The sequence below is a fragment of the Aulonocara stuartgranti genome, assembly GCF_965226115.1.
Source record: "Aulonocara stuartgranti genome assembly, chromosome: 1".
Lineage (NCBI taxonomy): Eukaryota > Metazoa > Chordata > Actinopteri > Cichliformes > Cichlidae > Aulonocara > Aulonocara stuartgranti.
The window spans coordinates 10,434,824-10,441,327 of NC_138939.1; the positions used below are offsets into that span (position 1 = coordinate 10,434,824).

General features: G+C 38.4%; 1 long non-coding RNA gene across 1 annotated transcript; it reads right to left on the reverse strand.

Moving 5' to 3' along the window:
* Nucleotides 1-230: 230 nt before the first annotated feature.
* Nucleotides 231-1,605, reverse strand: LOC309712714. Its single transcript, XR_014278366.1, has 2 exons — nucleotides 798-1,605; nucleotides 231-717 (listed from the first exon to the last, which is right to left on the reverse strand). It is a non-coding gene; the product is annotated as an uncharacterized lncRNA (long non-coding RNA).
* Between the last annotated feature and the right edge of the window lie 4,899 nt (nucleotides 1,606-6,504).

A 6,504-nucleotide genomic window follows, 5' to 3' on the forward strand; every position in this document is an offset into this window, starting at 1 on the left:
CTTGTAAGTTATAAGTGACCTGTATAAACCTCATATTCTATCAGTTGATGGTGGTGGTGTACTGCATCTGGTGCAGCCTCCTGTTGAGCCAGACCAACATGCAGTTGTGAGTAATACTCCACAGATTATATGAGTTTACAGTAGAACAGCAATGTTGTTAACTTCTTTACTACAGGAAAATAATGAAGAAACATTGACAGCTGTTACAGAGGAGGAAGCAACAGAGACACTTTGAGGTTTACATCTTTTAATACTTTGTGTACAGGAAACACAGGCGACCAATAAAGCCAGTTGAACAAAAAATCTGTTTATTCTTCTTTCAACATGTTGAGGTGATGGGTCAAAGGAAATGATTGTGACATATGGTGTCTCTGACTGCTCTTCCATCTTGTATGTCCGTGGGAGGGTCAGGATGTTCATGGTTTGGATCACTGCTGATGTTTGGTTCAGAAGGACAGTGTTCTCCTCTAATTGTGGCAATGTTGTGAAGAATCACACATGCCACAATAATGTCACATGCCCTTTCTGGGGTGACCCTGAGTCTTTGCAGGCACTGGAACCGGGCCTTAAGCATTCCGATAGTCATTTCAATTCTGGCTCTTGTCCTGCAATTAGCCAGATTATATCGCTGCTGTGGGCCCGGGTCAGGGTAAGGGGTAAGCAAATAGGGTAAACATGGATACCCCCTATCACCAAGCAAGTAGCCAGTGAACTCTCCTAAGACAGAAGGATACACTTCAGTTCAAATGTCCCTGAAGCAATTGGTCTTTATATATTTTAAAGTATTCTCAACTCACCATGTCCAAATTTTGTGCTCAGTGTACATTCACGGAATATTTGTGAGTCATGGACAGAGCCTGGCCACTTGGCTTCCACATTTGTGATAATGTTGGCAGCATCACATATGATCTTCACAGTGCAGAGAACACAAATTAGCATCCATTACTATGATGAAATAATTTGTTAGTTTGAAATGCTACAGGGAACTATGTACCTGTACATTAATGCTGTGGAAAGACTTCCTGTTCACATAGTCTCCTTCATTTACTGAAGGAGCAATGATTGGAATGTGAGTGCCATCTGTACAGCCAATCACGCCTGGGAACCCTGAAAATAAATGTAAAATTTAAGTAGTAGTCCAAGTAGCACCACATCATAAATTAAGTTTTGGTCATCCTGATACCTGCAATTTTGTGGCATCCCTCTTTGATAAATCTTGTGGGTCTATGACCGGGGAACACAAACGAGTACAGGAGACGTTTCAGTGCAACTGTAACATTCCTGACTGCCCGACAGACGGTAGCCTTGGAAACGTGCTCAGCATCACCAATATTATACAGAAAGCTCCCGTTTGCAAAAAACCGAAGTGCAATACAAATAATATGTACAGAACTGAGAGGATGTCCACGATGTGTCACATGCGTAATATATGGCCTGAGGATGTTATCCAAATAACTTATAGATTGTGCTGAGAAACGGTAACGTTCACACAGAAAATCATCAGGAAATGATAAAATGTCCAAACGCGCTCTGATCACTCTCTCCCGGCGGAGAGCTCTGCGGAGAATTTGGGCTTCACGATCTACTGGCTCTTCAAGGAAGGGGCACGCCATGTCCAACACTTCCTACTGTCAGGTTTCCGACAAAGGGGCGGAGACAGTCAGGGTTAGTTGTAGTAAACCTGCTAGGGGGCAGGTTAGCTTCACGGAGTGTGTCGTCATAGTGACTCACTGAGGCTTCATCTGAACTCGCTTTGTGAAACCGAAAACCCAGAGTTTTCGTTAACTCAGGGTATACTTACTCAGTTTTTCCACTAAACCGGCTTCCTGAAACAGGGCCCAGGAGGCAGAGCGGGTTGTCTACCAAGGTTTGGGAATCAGGCCCCTGCTCCTCCACTCTGTATGTCAAAGTGTCATTAAGCATAATGCTGAACTTGTGATAGCTGGAAAACAGAATAAAAGTGCTGTACAGATATGTATATGTATATGATTGTGGCTGTAGCCAAAACAAACAAAAAAAAATAGTTGATTGTTTTTTACATGTTTGTTTTTGTAACAGACAAACTTGCTCTTTTAGTAATAATCCCCCAGAATTGTGCTGTTGGGAATTCTTCACTTTATTGAACAGACAAAAAAGCAACAACAACAAAAATAGCCCACATCATGCTCATACAGTAGTAACCAATCAAAAGCAGTCACATTGTAAAACATACCAATTGTTATGCTCTTTTTGACTCCATATGACCCCGTCATTCATAAAAAATAGAATGTTGTATTAAACAAGAATGAATATTGACAATTTAAAAGAATAATACATGTTGCAAGCCTAATATGACAATTACAATGGCAATTTTTGTGCATATTTCATTACATAAAAACTCAATGTGCTTAACACAAAACATAGAAATATAACAACACATGTTTGTACAAAATGCCTTAAGTCTGTGAAGGTTCTCAGGTTTGAAAGAGGAGTGAAAGAAGCCATCTATGTCCACTGTGAGCGACCATCGTTGAACAGAGGCGGGGGTTTACGACACCAACTCTCTGCCATCTATAATCCAGTTTTGAGATCCCTTCCCAGACGCCTTAACGCCCACTCACATCCTGGGCCATCTGATCTCAGGAATTCGCATGATAAGGTGGGGCCAGGTTTCACAATGAACACACCCGAAACTCTGACTGATTGGGACCCACACCCAGTTTCACACCTTGGCTCAGGCGATTAGAGGATCATCAGGGGGTCCTTTTGTCCCTCTGTGGGGGGTCACTCCCACTAGGTTTATATCTGGGACTCTCCACCATTTGACCTTAGAACTGAAGAAGCTTCTTGGATGAGAGGTGAAACGTCTTCAAGCAACTTAAAGAAGTCCAGACGCTTTTCTTTGCAAGCTCCTTTGACTAAAATGCCTTAAGGCAATGGCAATTTAAACAATTATAATATTAAAGTAATGGCATCATATTATATCAAAATATTACAAAACAACAAAATAAAACAATAATAAACACCTAGTGTAGACTTGAGTACAAAAGGTTTTGAGTCTATTTTTAGCAGGCAGCTAAATGCATGGTGTTCCTGACCAAGTTACTTGTACTTATATTATTATTATCACTATTATTATTGTTGTTGTTGTTGTTGTTGTAGGCATTTCCCCTTTCATATGAAAAGAAAACAAGCTGTGATTCGATGGGTGGCTTCTCCTCCTCTAAACCCAGTGAGTTTTGAACCAAATACTTTACTTTTGTTATTTTGTTGTTGTTGTTTTTTTGTTACAATTTTATTTCCACATAAGAGCAGGATCTTCTGCAGAGCCAAACTGACTGAAATCATCACAAATTGCTGTCAATTAGAAGACAGGCATATGTGCTTTGAAGATTATGCCAGTATTTAGTCACAATCCCAGCCAGGCCTCATGACATTCATTGTCCGCAGATCCAGATTTTCAGTGCTGGAGACAAAGTGGAAGGACCCTGCAGCCACGTCAAGCTAATCATGGCAGCCAAAGGTAATTGGATTGACTTAAGTCCCAACAGGCCCAGTATTAGAAAATTGTAATCAGTGTCATTGGTAGAAAGACAAGGGGTGCTTTGCTTTCAAAATCAATTACAGTTAGCCAGTAAAGAGTCATTTGTTAAAAATGCAGAGAAATCACTTTGTTCAGACATTTAGCTTTAAAATGCTCTCTTTTTCTCAAGAAATGTTGGAAGGTAGAATCATGGGAACAACTGGCTGTGATAAAACCTGACAAGTAAACCTAAAGGTTTCCAATATTTGACATCATTCCTGAACCTTTTGCATGACTGATTCCTGCATTGCTGAGAAAAAGGATTTAATACTAATATTCCAGTAGAGACTGTTACACCAATTGTTCTGTAATTTAAAATCCCTGACATAATTTGCATGTTTGGACTACTCTTAGGTTTCTAGAACTTATTACTCTCACAATGTAAACAAAAAGGTAACTCCAACACTATATTTCAAAATAATCAGTACTTGCTGTCATTTTTCTCTGTTGTATGGATTATTGAATTGAGTTGAGACTGTGTTTCTTATTGTGTCGGTTTTGCTTTTTTATCCCATCTCTTGGAAAGATAAATGCTGAGAGAAAATCTTGAAATAAATATAAATTGATGTGTATTAAATGTATGACAGCTATAGGTTAACCATTTACATTTAGATCTGTGCTATAGCCTGAAAAGACCAGAATGAATAAGTGTTCAAACGCTGCCATCTAGCGGATGATAACCATAATCACAACTTGGTTAATGTACATGTACTGCAACAGGAAGAAAGGTCAAAAGATGGAATGTGAGTTATGATCATATCATTCTGGTAATATATAACTTAACATCATATGGTATCACACATGCTCATGTACAAAGCTGTTGCATTATAGGAGAAAGGGTGTTAGGAAACAGAAGTTAATTCTACTTTGCAAACTGATTGTCGAAGTACACTTGATATTAAGGATATTTAAGCAAAGTTATCTACATACCTCTCCTAATTCTGACCTCAGTAAAGCATTGTTCCTTCAAGGATGAGATACTGTACTGGACAGACTCAGTACACTGAGTCTACTGGTATGCCTTAGGGCAGTGAAAAATATAATAAATTATATTTTAGAAAGTTTTATCACTGTACTTTCAGTTGCAGTAACTCACAGTACCAATTCCCAAGTTATCTTCTATGCTGTAAACAAGCTGGCTCTCACGTTTCATGGAACCTAGCAATCCTGCTAAGACATCTTTCCACAAGAATGAGTAATCATTCTTGTGTCAGTGCCCATTGCTCACTGACCTTTACTTGTACACAGCACTGCATGAGTTAGGAAATAACCTTATATGGACAAAGTCTTGTGTGTATTACTTTTTCAAGCCAGAAAACTGGTCAGGAAGACGAAGAAGAACAAGAAGAAGAAGAAGCTATAAACAATTACTACTATGGGCTGAGGAGAAATTTGATCTCATATATAATTTGGGGGTTGATGATGTGCATAAGATGACTAACAAACCTTCTTATAGGAGTATGATATTGATTGCAAAGTATTGCTTGCAAGGTGAAGCACTATGTGTTCCCAGGTTGATTTGAATGTAAATCAGATATATTGAAAACATCTTTAAAGGAGGCCATCTTCAGTATTCTTATAATCATGACAGTTACGTCATATGAGCTAAGAGGTATAGATTCAGATTAGATTTTTTTTAATACACTTTCATATTCTAAACCTTTATATTAATTGATTTGGAGTTACATTAATTGAGATACAATGTATGGCATGTGGGAACTGACTGCTCCTAATTAAACTATAAACCTTTTTAAAAAAAGATTTTTTTGTAGTATATCATAAAGCATTATATTTACTGTATACTCTATTTTTAGTTTCAAAAAATAGACACTATAGTCTTGACAAGGGTTAAGTAATGTACATCTTTTGCACTGGGTCAGATGCCTTTTACGTCATATAAACAATGCCATTGAACAAAAACTTGTGTCTAACTGTACAGTACACAAATCCATAGATGCAATAAATATTTTCCCCTTTTGTATGAGGTATGTGATTGTCATTCATCAAAACTTTAGCTCATTTGCATAAAATTGTCTTATAATCTTTAATAGTTTTTATAACAAAGAAAATGAAAAGTATGAGAGAAAAGAAATAACAAAGCTTCAGCAATCAAAGCCTGTGCTGCAGTAGCAGCAAGATGTGGAAAAAAAGTCATCTTAAAAAGGAACTCTAATAACAACCTTTCTAGAGTGTCTTTGATCGCTCGGTTTTTATGGTTTTATAGTTGCAGACTAGCTTCTATTCCTGGAAAGAGGGAGGGTAAACTTTACTTCTCGTTCTGATGCTACTGCAGTTCATTGCAGAGGCTACCCACGCAGCTTCAACAGCTGCTGACCATCATATTCCATTAACATACAATTAATTTCACTCAGTTAATAATTATTTCACTCAGTTAATTGGTTATTTTACAAATGTTAGTTTTAAAAACATCTCCCTTAAATCTTAAAAAAGCTCTAGCTTCAAATCCTAAAATAACATCTAACTGTCCCCCTGTTTACCATGGGGCCCTAGAGTAAGTTTTTTTTTTTTCTTCCATCTTACACTGATAAATGCTTTTTTTCCCACTCCGTCTTTTTAGGCCTGTGGTTCCACTTCACCAACATTGATTATTTTCCAAACTGCCACGTTGCTCTCTGTGTGTTTTAGGAAAAGCTTGCTTACACAGAGGACTGCCTGTCTGAACCTTGAACAGACAAGGACCACTCTGTTAGATGTCATTATGATACACGGAGACCAGAAGGGGGGGGGGACCTGCACTCTCTCACGCTATGTATGACTCGGTAACTCTTTAACAATAGCTGTGCCCAACAGATTATTACTTTTATTTGGAGTTTGGGCATATGGGTGAGTGTCACACCCCTTACAGCTGAACCTTACAGTTCACACCAAAACCAAAGAAGAAGAAGAAAAATCAGCGAAGGCTGGCCTGTGGGCGGAGAGTA